This window comes from Nyctereutes procyonoides, unplaced genomic scaffold (genome assembly GCF_905146905.1).
Source record: "Nyctereutes procyonoides isolate TBG_1078 unplaced genomic scaffold, NYPRO_anot_genome, whole genome shotgun sequence".
Taxonomy (NCBI): Eukaryota; Metazoa; Chordata; class Mammalia; order Carnivora; family Canidae; genus Nyctereutes; species Nyctereutes procyonoides.
Genome location: NW_026575122.1, coordinates 26,277,259 through 26,290,511, shown reverse-complemented (window position 1 = coordinate 26,290,511; position 13,253 = coordinate 26,277,259).

The following is a 13,253-nucleotide window of genomic DNA, read 5'->3' as shown; positions in this document are numbered from 1 at the left end:
TCTTCTGCTGTCAAGCCTACAATTTCTCGTTCCTCTTAATCATGGAAGTGTATACTCTGAAAAGGAATGTCATGGCCCAGCCTGTTGGAGCCACATAAATAACAAGTGCATCCCAGAGAGATGGTTGCCGGCCTCACCAGTATCAACAGGAAAAGCTTCGGTGGAAGCATAACAATTGTCATAGCTGCCATCTTTGAATCCTTACCACACAGTGGGCTCTGGGCCAAGGATTTTATATCTCAGCTCATCTACATACAACAACCCCATGACATCAGTGAGATAATCATCTCCCTTTGATGGAGCTTAGAGAAGTTGAATTGCTTGTGCAGCAACTCCAAGTTAGTAATGGCAACGTCAGAATTGGGTCCCAGGTATGGCCATGTGACCCTGGTCCTTCACATCATGCTACGGTGCCTCTTCTCTTCCTTTTACCCATTTCTTCTATTTCTCTGTTCCTTCCTTCCATCCTTGACATTTAAGTAGGCCACTCCTAAGTATCCATTGTTTTCAAGGAGAAACTTTTCTGGGACGAAATGAAAGGAGGGAAACCGGTAGACTGGCCCCCAGCTGACAGCGTCTGAGCCCTGAGTGTCTGTTGCCAGGCATTCACCGCAGGACCCAACAGGAGCTTCTCCCAGAATTAGAGCTGGCACTGAAAGCAGAAGCCATGCAGTGAGAATTCTGAGCAACCAGCAGGTGAAGCTGCCTGTGCAGAACCTTCCACACCCATTAACCTTAACATATGTGTCTCATCCACAGGGAGGAGGCAGGCGGTAGGAGGGGCTCAGCAGTGGCAGGGAGGTTGGAGGGAGATGCTATTTTTAACCTACCCAGCCAGTCCTCCCTTCCAACAGCCTTTCTTCCTGTTCATAGGTTATTTGTTGCCTCCTAACGAACTTTTTTTGTTTTTCCTACCACTTTTATACTTTTGGAGTGGAATCATTTCCTTTCTTTCTTATTACAACACGACGGACATTTCTTGGAGTTTGGGGAGAATATTTAAATTCCTTTGTTTCCACTGTTGACCTGCTGCCCTTAGAAGGCAAGGGACATATGACTATCCCTTTGTTGAAAGTCTTGTATTTCTGGAACCAAGCTCAGGCACGGTTGCATGATTCAGTGAGCATGGGCCCACTGAAACAAAAACCAAAGGCCAACATAAAATGTACGATCTAAAAGAAATTGATGGGGATCCCTGGGTGGCTCAGCGGTTTAGTGCCTGCCTTCGGTCCAGGGCATGATCCTGAAGACCCGGGATTAAATCCCATGTCAGGCTCCCTGCATGGAGCCTGCTTCTCCCTCTGCCTGTGTCTCTGCCTCTCTCTCTGTGTCTCTCATGAATAAATAAATAAATAATTCTTTTGAATGAATGAATGAAAGAAATTGAGCCATCGCTGGTTTGGACCCCAGTGTCCCAAAAGACAAGCCACACCCTGCCAGGAAGCAGGGTACCTGGTCTGCTGGAGAAGATGGGAACCCAGCCTTGCCTCTGTAGTGGATATGCTTCACATTCTCTCCTTCAAAACCATTCCAAGTTTAGGCAACTCAACTCTAAGTCTCATGAGAGTAGTGTTGATCAGAGAGACCTAGAGCCTGGTACTAAATAGCTCCCAATAGATATTCATGGAATGAATGAATGAATGAATGAATGAAGACATTGAAAGTCCTGGTAAAAATAGAAGTATGTCATGTAAGTGGTACATGAAGGGTAGTCATGAGGCCACACTCCCCACCAAGAATTAGGAATTCCCCTCAGAGATGAAAGAAGACCTAGGTCTGCAAATCATAGTAAGAGAGAACGGACTCCAACCAGACTTGACCCAAGGACAGAAATCATTGACATCCTACATGTTAATTTCAGTCAATTGACTGTGGTCCCCTGGAAGGCTGTGCAGAGGAGGTTTTTTGAAGTTTTGTCTGAGTTTAGCGGGAAAGTCATGACCAATTAATAACGTCTGTATGTATGGTATGCAGAAAAGGAGATAATAGCAGAATCACATATATTTGCCATCCCTTTGTTGACTTAACTTAACCAGAAATGGGATTGATCAACCACAGAAGTATGGAAAAGGGGAGCCACTAAGGTGGATGTGGGCACTACCCAAGCAAGCCTAAAGCAAGTATTTCTCTCATGTGGAAGGGCACAAAGTAGATTTCAAGCCATTAAGTGTCACCACCCTGGTACTGATTCTAGGCTTCCCAAGCAAACTCTTCTTTGCCTTCCCATGTAGCACGCCTTCAGGGAAAGAATGTTCTGGGTCAGGACACACCTAGAATCAAGTAGCCAGTTCCCTGGACATTTATAGTGCTTATCAGTGATTATAAGGATGTCTTTTTGATGTCATTGATTAATTTCTGCAGATGTGGTTCATGGGTACCCATCACAGGAAGATGAATCTACACTCAGGGTGCTCTAGGCTAGTCAGGAGTCTACAGAAATGAGGACTAGGGTGCCAGACTGTGGTTAATTCACCAAAGTATACCCTGCCAGGCCTCTTCCTGGGCCTGCAGTAGCATGCCCTTCCGTATGCCATGTTCATTTGACAACTACCACATGTTCAGGGGTCTGTGGAGCACAATTAAGTCACTAGCATGTTCTCAGGAACGTGGTTAACAGATCAGCTGAGTTCTAAAGACGGGAGACCATTGGAGTTTTCACTTTTTTTAAAGATGTTATGTATTTATTTGAGAAAGAGTGAGATCCAGAGAGATCACAGAGGGAGAGGAAGAGGAAGAAGGGAGTCTGACATGGGGCTCCATCCCAGGACGCCGAGATCACGACCTGAGTGGAAGGTAGATGCTTAACCGACTGAGCCACCCAGGCATATTTATTTATTATTTTAATGAGGACAGAAAAATAAAGTTTCTGATGCTGGAGACTGGCAGGTGCAGAGCCTGTATGCACTTCAAAGGAGAAACCATGTTTTACTTATGTACCTATCTATCTTCAGTGCCTGTCACCACCCTGACTCATGGTAGTTACCCAGCAAACAGCTAGTAACAGATGAAGTTGATCAAATGGGCAGAAGAGGTTTGTAGACTTGCTGAGGAAAAAAAGTAGTAGGAACAGAAGAGCCAATCGGAGATGCTATCAGCAAACCACCTGCTTCACAAAGTCACCTTGAGCCTTTACAGACAGTGTAGGCAGTTTCCACCCTCAAGCCAGCATTATCCCCGTTGGTATTAGAGCCTTGAGCTTTTGCATATGCTGTTCCCTCTGCCTAGAATGCTCTTGCTGCCACCACCCCACTCTACCCCCACACCCCACTCATACACACTTCACATGACTGTTTCCTTAATTGTCACCTATTCAAAGTAAAGTCTTTTCCAGCTGCTCTAAATTCTCCATCTCTCAATCCCTCAATTAACTTCTATCTCAACCCCCACCCTCTATTGATTTGCTTCACATCTGTAATTATCCTAAGGTTTTCTTACTTGCTTTTTTTTTTTTTTGCCTCCTCTTCTAGATTATGAACTCCATGATTATAAGACCATATTGTCTTATCTTCCCTATAACCCTAGTGCCAAGCTTAGTGTCTGGTTATAGCATATGCTCAGTAAGTATTTACTGGATGGATGGATGGATAGATGATAGATAGATGATAGATAGATAGATAGATAGATAGATAGATAGATAGATAGATAGATGAAAAGTACTGCTTCAGGGGTGCCTGGGTGGCTCAGTTGGTTAAGCGTCTGCCTTTGGCTCAGGTTATGATGCTGGGATCCTGGGATCAAGCCCCACATTGGGCTCCCTGCTCATTGAGAAGCCTGCTTGTCCTTCTCCCTCTCCCCTATGCTCTCCCTCTGCCACTCGCCCTGTGTGTGTGCATGCTTTCTCTCTCTCTCTCTCTCTCTCTCTCTGCCAAATGAATAAATAAATAGAAAGAAAGAAAGGAAAGAAAGAAAGGAAAGGAAGAAAGAAAGAAAAAGGCTACTTCATTCATTGTCTTATTGGTTGACCTTCAGGAGAAGAAAAACACAAGCCACCACTCTAGTTATTTTAGTCAGAAGGGGATTTAATGAGGAACTTTGACTTTCACGAAACTGTTGGAAGGGCTGGAGGTGTGAGCTCTAGACTGGGACTCTAAGAATGACCACCAAAGCAACACTGCTTTGCTGACCCCCGCTTTGCCACAGTCATGATAATGGGAGTCAGAAGGCCACCCCTCAAACAGCTGAATTCAAAGACACATTACTGAGGCTACAATACCAGGACAGGTAGGTCGCTGCTGCTGCAACCGCCTTTCAGCAGCCTGAAAATGAGATAGTAGGCCCTGGAACATTGCTACAGGGCGGAAAAACTGTTTTTGTAATTGGGCTTACCAGCAAACAGTCAAAGCAGCAGGCAGATGGCTTCTACATAACTGCCATCTCCCAAATCATGTACCATTGGATCTAGTGGAGAAACCTAAGTTGCCTAGGTAGCCTCAACTGTAACGGAGTCTGGGAAACAGTTTTACTTTCCAGCTTCTCTAGTTCAGAAGAGTACCATAAGGAGATTAGAAAGGGTGGCAATGAGTTTCAATTCACCAAAACCCCACAAGCCTCTGAGGTAAGCAGGGAAATTCACATCATTTTTTTTTTTTTAGGATTTTACTTATTTATTCATGAGAGAGACAGAGAGAGAGGCAGAGACACACACACAGAGAGAGGCAGAGACACAGGCAGAGGGAGAAGCAGGCTCCCTGCAGGGAGCCTGATGTAGGACTCAATTCCACGACCCCAGGATCACAACCTGAGCCAAAGGCAGTCGCTCAACCACTGAGCCACCCAGGCACCCCTCATCTCCACTTTTTAAAGATGAAACACCTGAGTCTCAGAGAAGTTAAGTGATAGTACCTGCTGACTGGTTCTTAAAATTATTTGTGAAATGAGTGAGGATAGTTTTCCTAGAGTCAAAAAGCACATTTCTATTGTCCTTTAAGACCCAAGTGAAGGAGACTTCTTTATGACACTTGACCTTACTCCCCAAGACAGGGTTAATGCTACTGCTTATGTACAAACACACACACTCACAACCTTGCTATTTCCATCATGGTGCCTACTACAATATATTTTAAGGACCAGTTTACCTGTTTCCCTGGTTTACATGTCTGTTTCCCTAAGTAGAATGAAATTCTCAAGGTCAAAGATGGTGTCTTACTATTCTTACCACTGTGTTTATATTCATTGTGCTTAGCTCATATGAGGTAAAATCAATAATTGTTCACTGACTAGATAAGTGTAAAGCTGTGGGCTTTTGACTCCAGTCCAGTGCTCTTTCCACCACGCCACTCTACTTCTAGCCAACTTTACCTGAAACTCATTGGCTTTGTTATTAATTTGCTTGGTCGTCAAGAATAAGTATAAGGAACTGCAATGCATCTGTGTTTGGCACAGGAGATATAATAGAAGCAAAAAGAGACTCGGTTTCAGCTCTAGTGGAGATTATAGTCTAGTGAAGAAGACAGATATTAATGAACTGGTCACACAAATAAATGTGAAATTACAGTAATGGTGATGGTACCGCAAAAGCAGTTTAAAAGTAAACAACTTTTTTCTCTGCTTACAATAACTCTGACCCTAAATGTATGGGTTTTTCCACACCAAGCAACTCTCCAATTCTCGGCACCAACTGGGTGTCCTACATTTTAACTCAATTCCTACACTAACAGCCCCAAATTAGGACAGATTCCACAGATCAGAGGCTCAGTTCCACAAGACTGCTCCCACTTCAGATGCCAATCACAAGTCCTAGGTCGTGATCTATGCTTCTGACCAACTGGTTATAAATCGAGGATTCCTACCAGGTTCCTGCCTCAGGTTCAATTATTTGTTAGAGTGGCTCAAGGGACCCGGGAAACAATGTACATACTACTGACAGTTCATTATAAGAGATATAATTCGGGAACAGTCAAATGGAAGAGATCCATAGAGCAAAGTTTGTGAGAAGAGTGCCCATGTCTTCCCTAGGTGCACCCTCCCAGCACCTGCATTCACCACCCCAGAAGCTCTCTAGACCCCATTCTTCAGGGGCTTATAGAGGTTCCGTTGTTTAATCAGCATGACTAAATCATGCCATTGGTGATTGAATTCAACCTGTAGCCTCTCTTGAGGAACAGGGTTGGTGGGGGTGGGAGGGAAGAATTCCAACCCTCTAATCACATGGTTGGTTCCTCTAGCAAAGGTCCCCATCCTCCAAAAGTCACCTCATTAGCATAAACTCAAGGATAGTCGAAAGAGGCTTATAATAAATAACAACAAAATATCCTCCAACTCTATCACTCAGAAATTCCAAGGGTTGAGCAGCCTGGGTGGCTCAGTGGTTTAGCACCGCCTTCAGCCCAGGGTGTGATCCTGGAGATCCAGGATCAAGTCCCATGTCGGGCTCCCTGCATGGAACCTGCTTCTCCCTCTGCCTGTGTCTCGGCCTCTCTTTCTCTCTTTCTCTCTCTCTGTCTCTCATGAATAAACAAATAAAATTTAAAAAAAAAAAAAGAAATTCCAAGGGTTTTAGGAGTCCTGTACCAGGAACCCGGAACAGAGACCAAATATCTATTTCTTGTTATATTATAATATCAGAAGTGCAGAGTGGTGTGGGAACATATAATAGAAGGCTTGGACCACACAAGAACATCAAGGAAAATTTGCCTAAAGCAGGCACGGTAGCTGAGACCTGAACCATGGTAGAAGTTACATGTTGCAAAGAGGGTGGGGCAGTATATTTCATGAGAATGAGAATAGTCACACAAAGGCCTTGTGGCGGGAGAAGCTGAAGGAACCCAAGAACAAGGAGGGTACCGGGTAGGGCTGGAAAGGGACAAAGGAGTTAGACCCCGCAGTACTTATAGGACAAATGAAGGATGCCTTTCTTTCTTTACTCAGTGGAAAGGGAGCGATCGACATGCTTACACATGTGCTACAGAAAGGCTCAGTGTGACAAATAAATTATCACATACGTTCATGCATTCGACATCCCATGGTACCCTGCCCCAGGCAGGCAAGGGAAGGTGAGAGAGCTGCCTTCAACAGTAGCCCCATATTCCTAGATTGAATCATATTTTAAACACCATACAAATATATGCTATGCACATACACACACACACAAAAAAATGCCTTTCCATAGAGTATTTTGGAGAGAAACAACTTGGTTATATCACTCACATACAGAGGCACAGAGAGATTTATATTGGCTTTTTGCATTTAATTTATTTTGCAGAAAGAAATTTAAAAGTCCTTGGGATTGGAGGTTTCCTTTGAACTAACATCAAACCACCAGACCTGCTAAGGAAGGTTCAGCCAAGCTTTGATATGCCTCAGCACACACATAGCATTGCTTCTGCTTTGGACATGCAAAGGGAAGAAAAGCATAGCACTGTGCATAGCAAATCACTCTTTATTAAAAATAATTAGTGGAGATAGTGCCTAAGTCACTTTTAAAGCCCGTTTTCACTAATTATCCTCTTAAATACATACCAAGACCAAATCACCAAACACTGCTTTGGATATTTTAGAAAATATCTTTCACTTTATCCAATAAGAGCTTAAAGCAAGAGACTGTACTCAGGCCAAACAAAACAATATTTACACTGACTGTTTTCCTTGTTTTTTAAATCTCACTCCCTTTCACTCTTAAATTTTGTCATGTTTTAGCTGGTAACTAAATGGATTGCTTCCCTCCAAATCATAATTTAATTAGAGGGCATGGATTAGGCCCACAATCACCTTTAAATTCTTATGGGATTTTTTTTAATGTTTCTGGGGATTAAGTAGAAATTTTATACAAAACAGGAGAATGTACTTTGTGGGATAGATTTTTTTCTTTAATTATCTTAATCCTGACTTTGCATAAACTCAAAATCAACAACAATAAAATCCATATTATGTTCACGATCATTCTAACCTGGCTCTGCTCCTTCCCAACCAGATGACCTTGACAAATCACTTAGTCCATTTGAGGTTTAGTTTGCTTACCTTTCAAACAGGATAATAAGCTAAGGCTTAAAGACAGTTTCAAAACAAAAAAGTGAGGCTATCAGACCTCTGTTTCTGAGGAATGCTGAAAATGCTCTTTTACCAGAACCTTCCAGAGAGTAGCCACACTCTCTAGCACACTTGATTCCCACTGCACCAGAAAATGAGCCATGCTTTTCATTGCTTTGGTGCTTCTGCACATGCTTATACCCCTTTGCCTGAAATTCCCCAGCTTCCATATCTCGAGTTGATCTCTCCCTACCCTGTGTTTTCATCATCTTCCCATGGTTTATCTCACTACATTATAATTATTTATTTATGTCACTGGCTCTCTCAACTACGCAGTTGGCTCCTTAGGGCAACAAGAATGTCTTATTCATCTCTATATCCTTAGCCACCATCAGATTTCCTGGCATAAAATATTCATTCACCGAATAAATGAATGCACAATTATATGTAATAAGTCTAGTTGAAACGTAAGTTACAGGGAGACTAAGAATTATAATATTATTTTTCAGGTTTACTAACTACTGGTTTATCTCCATTCAAACATTGTGAGCCACTCTAATTAATGGTAGAAACGACAAGGGTGAGATCTCCCTTTAACCAAATGCACTCTGTCCAAAGAAGGAAAGATTTGCCTCGTATGCTTTCTTGCCCTTTATTTCCATCCCAAGAACAATCACAGTTTATACTAATCTCCTCTTGATTTTGCTGGTCTTTCCCCACTGGAAGTTTTCAAGGGCAGGGTTTTGTCTGTCTTGCTCATTGTCAAAAGCACAGCTCGCAATTCACAGTAGGTACTCAGAAAAATGTTTGTTCAGGATATGAGTGAAACTGACAAGGGTAGAACAAATTATTTTATAGAATCTCTGCATTTCATTGGTGACTCATATTACATTTTCAACACAAGGCAAGTCATCATGCCAGCTTTGTTGGAACCTCAAAGGGGCCCAATAAATAGCACAATTTTCCCATTCCTGAACAAGTCAAGAATTGAAACAAAAAAGAGAATCAAAATTTTCCTTTTATTAACAAGCTAAAATCAAAGAACTTGGCAAGTGAGTCCATGGTACTAAACCTCAGAATCCTATAGAGTCAACCCCTAATCTCTGGACAGTCTCTGCTTAGGGGTGGAATAGCTTCTCTTAAAAAAAAAAAAATATGATGCACGCTATAACATGAATGAACCCTGAGTGTATCATGCTAAGGAAACCAGCCAGTTACAGAAAGACAAACACCATATGATTCTACTTATATTAGGTACCTAAAATTGTCAAAAACGTAGAGACAGAAAGTAAAGGTAAGGTTGCCAAGGGCTGGGGAGAAGAGTGAATGGGGAGTTATTATTAAAAGGGATGGAGTTTCAGTTTTTCAAGGTGAAAAGAGCTCTGGAAATAGATGGTGATGATGGCTGTACAACATCATAGATGTATTTAATATCACTGAACTGCTCTCCTAAAAATGACTGAGATGGTAAATCTTATGTTGTATGTATTTTACCACAATTTTTTTAAATGGGGGGGAAGAGACAAAAACGATTATAGCAGAGAAGAGCACAAGAGAACACAGTTTCTCAATGAGCAACTAATCCCCCAAGAGCAAGTGTGGAAGAGTCTGTGGAAGAGTCCCCAATGGCAGCTTCTTCATCCACACTCGCTGATAAGAGACATCACTCCACGTCCCTCAAGCAGAAGGAAGGAGGAAACAGTGAGGTCAGTAAACTAATGTGGCTCCCAAGCCCTCTGTGGAAGAAAACACCAGGACTGAAGCAGAGGTTTTCCTTCTCTCATCCCCAACTAGCGTGCACTTCAGATATACCTATTTTCAGATGTTCTCTATAAAGGCTCCATATATGGCCAGACGCATTAAGTCCACCAGGTCAACGGTAATGATTAGAAGACATAACAGATAACAGTCTTCTGTTATCTTCTCAACAGAATAACCAGTGCATCTGGCAACCTAGTTAATTTTGTCATTTTCCATCAGTTTGGGGACACACAATACCACTGACAGGTAGTATAACCTAGAAAAAAAAAATTCTTTCTAGGGGTGCCTGGGTGGTGCAGTCAGTTAAGCATCTGACTCTTGGTTTCAGCTCAGGTCATGATCTCAAGGTCCTGGGATCGAGCTGAGCCTTGGGCTCCACACTCAGTGCTCAGCACAGAGTCTGCTTGATTTCCATTCTCCCTCTCTCTCTGCCCCTCCCCCCTGCTCGCGCACGCGCGCTCTCTCTAACAAATAAATCTTTTTAAAAAATAATGACAAGACTTTCTATCACCTTTCATGGATCCTGCTTTGATCACATGACTTGCTCTACAATCCCCTAGCCAGTTTGCATCCTGATTTGGCTCAAAATACTCCTAGCCACCAAGCTGCCAATAAAGGTAAGAACCTTGCCTTTGTCAGTAGAAGCCGCATAGGATATTCTTAAATATTTGAGATCCTCTCTATTGAAATCATTCTTTTCCTGGATGGTCAGGGGGCCTAAAGCATTCTCTGGAAGCAGTGATCTCTGGTTGGCAAAGCCAGATAGTGTAAGGCAGGTGAAGAGCAAAGAAGAGACCCTTAACTTCATCAAAAGCACTCCTTCAGGGGTGCCAAAAAGGAGAAACACTGAACGGCATTTTTCCCAGGCCTCTCAGGCCACTGGGAGCAGAACTGTGGAGGGGTTAAGGAGAATTTATCATTTGGCCAAAAGAGAGAGGAAAAACCCAACTATAAATGTTTGAAGATTTGGTCTTTTCAGGTGCCTGCCTTTTGAGCTCAAAGAGGAGAAAGTTAAGGGTTAGAGCGGGGAGGCCCTTAAAACTACTAAGTAATTTCTTTTTTCTGCTTTGCTTTTCCCTTGTGTACAGCAAACTCTTATGTTACATCCTGGCCTGGAATAAATCTTCTGGGCTGAATGATAAATCAGGGATTGTAATGGAAATCACTATTGACCTTTAAAAGGGCACTGTCTTTATATTTTCACACTGTGCTGTTTGAAATGTCGACTCAGAATCGGGAAAATAATATGCCATCGATTTCTCTCCTTACCTCTTACAACAGAGCTTGATATTGACCAGGAAAGCATAGGTATGGGTTTTCTCATTATGGTCTCAACATCATCGGAAATGGTGATTAATGATTCAGTCCTGGGAACAGCATTGTTAGACCTTGTAATTACTTTGTGAAATCGTGTCCAAACAGCCACTAGCTGACCTTGCCCATACCACCCCTAAGAAGTGGGTGTGTTTTAACCCTCTTGCAGTATAACTCTATGGTTCTTGATTATAAACCTATACAAGATGGGGATAGGGTTTCCTTGTATTATTGTTTATCTTGCTTACTATCTCCCCCTCATCCGATTATTCCTTTTTTTAAAAAAATTTCTCCTCCCATTTCCTAAAGTTCCAGGCCTCTCTGGCAACTGGTTGGTTCTAATTTTTCATTCTTTCTATTTCTCATTTCCCTCTTAATTTTTCCTCCGATTTCATAATCTAATTCACTGGTCTTTTTCATTGCTCCTGTGTCATCTTTCCCTGATTTATTCATTTCATCTCTCATTTACTCTGGAAGGACTTTTTAAAACCATCTAGATTCTCTGACCCTTGGCCAGTTTTGACAGAAAGTATGGGGATGTCTTCCCTCACCCACCTTAATCTTCATATGCCCTGGCCTGTGCACGATGGCTGCCCTACACGCAGCCACCCCTTGCAACCAGCTCTCCCAGCAAACCACCATGAAGAGATGTCTATAGACTTTCACTTAAGCATGGAAGCTGAGGGCATGACCTCTCTTCATTTTAAAAGGAACTAAATAGAAATGATTAACACTTTTCTGTTTAAAATATTTTAAATAGCTTTTAGTGGATGTGGCTCAACTGAGGGATCTGTTGTAGCCACCCTGCAGAAGCGGGAGGAACCCCCACTCAAAATTTGGTTTGGATATCCAGACTGAAGATGCCATACATACCAAAAGACTGTGGAAAGGTTTATTATTTCCACAATTGAGGAAAGTTTTATTATTTACATAATTGAGGCTTTTCTGGGGAGAACAGGACAGGATTCCCAACCAGGTCCAAAACAGCTTGAGAACACAAGGAAGGGAGCTCGCTGGGTCACACGTCATGTGGGAGTTCCCACTCACTGCCAAGGGCTGGCATGCTTTGAATCTCCTGCCAGCACCAAGGGAAAGAGCATCCCAGCTCTCTGGTCAACTTGCCCAGATGCAGGGCAGAGAAGGGGAAAATGAAGCTGTCAACACCTGAGCATCAGCAAATGGAGTCAGGCCTCTCCCCCCTATGGCTCCGGGGAACAAGGGTACAGACAGAGGAGGGTGAAGGGGGGCCAGAGGAGACATCTTCTCCCCCCACCATGCCAGGGTCCTAGCCCCCCGGAAAGGGGTAGTGGCACGAGGCCTCCCTTATCTCTGTGCCTCCATGGACTCTTCATAAGCTCTCTGCCCAAGACAACTAAAAGCAGAGCCAGACTGAACCACAACTGGAGAAACCCAGGGAAAAAGAGAGAGAGAGAGTTCTACAGAGAATGTCTGGGGCTTGGGAAAGAGATGTCCCACCCATACACAGTGAGCTCACTCACACAATCTCCTTGGGCAAAGGACACAGGGAGTTAAGAAGCAGAGAAGAAAATCTCACCCTATTTCGATGAAGTCCTTGGCCACACACAAGATGTGACTTGACCTTCACAAAAGGTGTCCCCTTGCCCAAAACATCTCTGTCTCCTGGAGACCCCAGAGTCAGACATACTCAGTCAGCCCTCCTTTAAGTTCAGGGGCTCTAAGATTCCTGGAACATTGAAGATAGCACTGAAAAGATAGCACTGAGATATTTTGTGGACCTGGATTCAAGGCTCCCCCTTTTGCCACTTTTGTGACCTTGAGAAATATGCTTATTCCTGAGCCCCAGATTCTGCTTCTGTGCAATGGGGATAAATAATATCTACTCGATTTCATTAATTCCAAAATGGAATTTTCCCTTGCATTTTAACATCTCTGAAAACTGGATACAATTAGGGGCTCTTACAAATTTTAACTGGCAGCTTCCTTTCTCAGTGGCCCATGAAATAACGGTGGTCATATGGCTGAGAGTATCTTTTTTTAAAAAAAACTTGGTTTTATGTTTTTTCCAACTTCATAGTTTTGGGTTTTTTTAAGATTTTGCTTATTTATTCATGACATACACAGAGAGAGAGGCAGAGACACAGGCAGAGGGAGAAGCAGGCTCCCTGCAGGGAGCCTAATGCAGGGACTCGATCCTAGATCCCAGAATCACACCCTGAGCTGAAGGCAGAGGC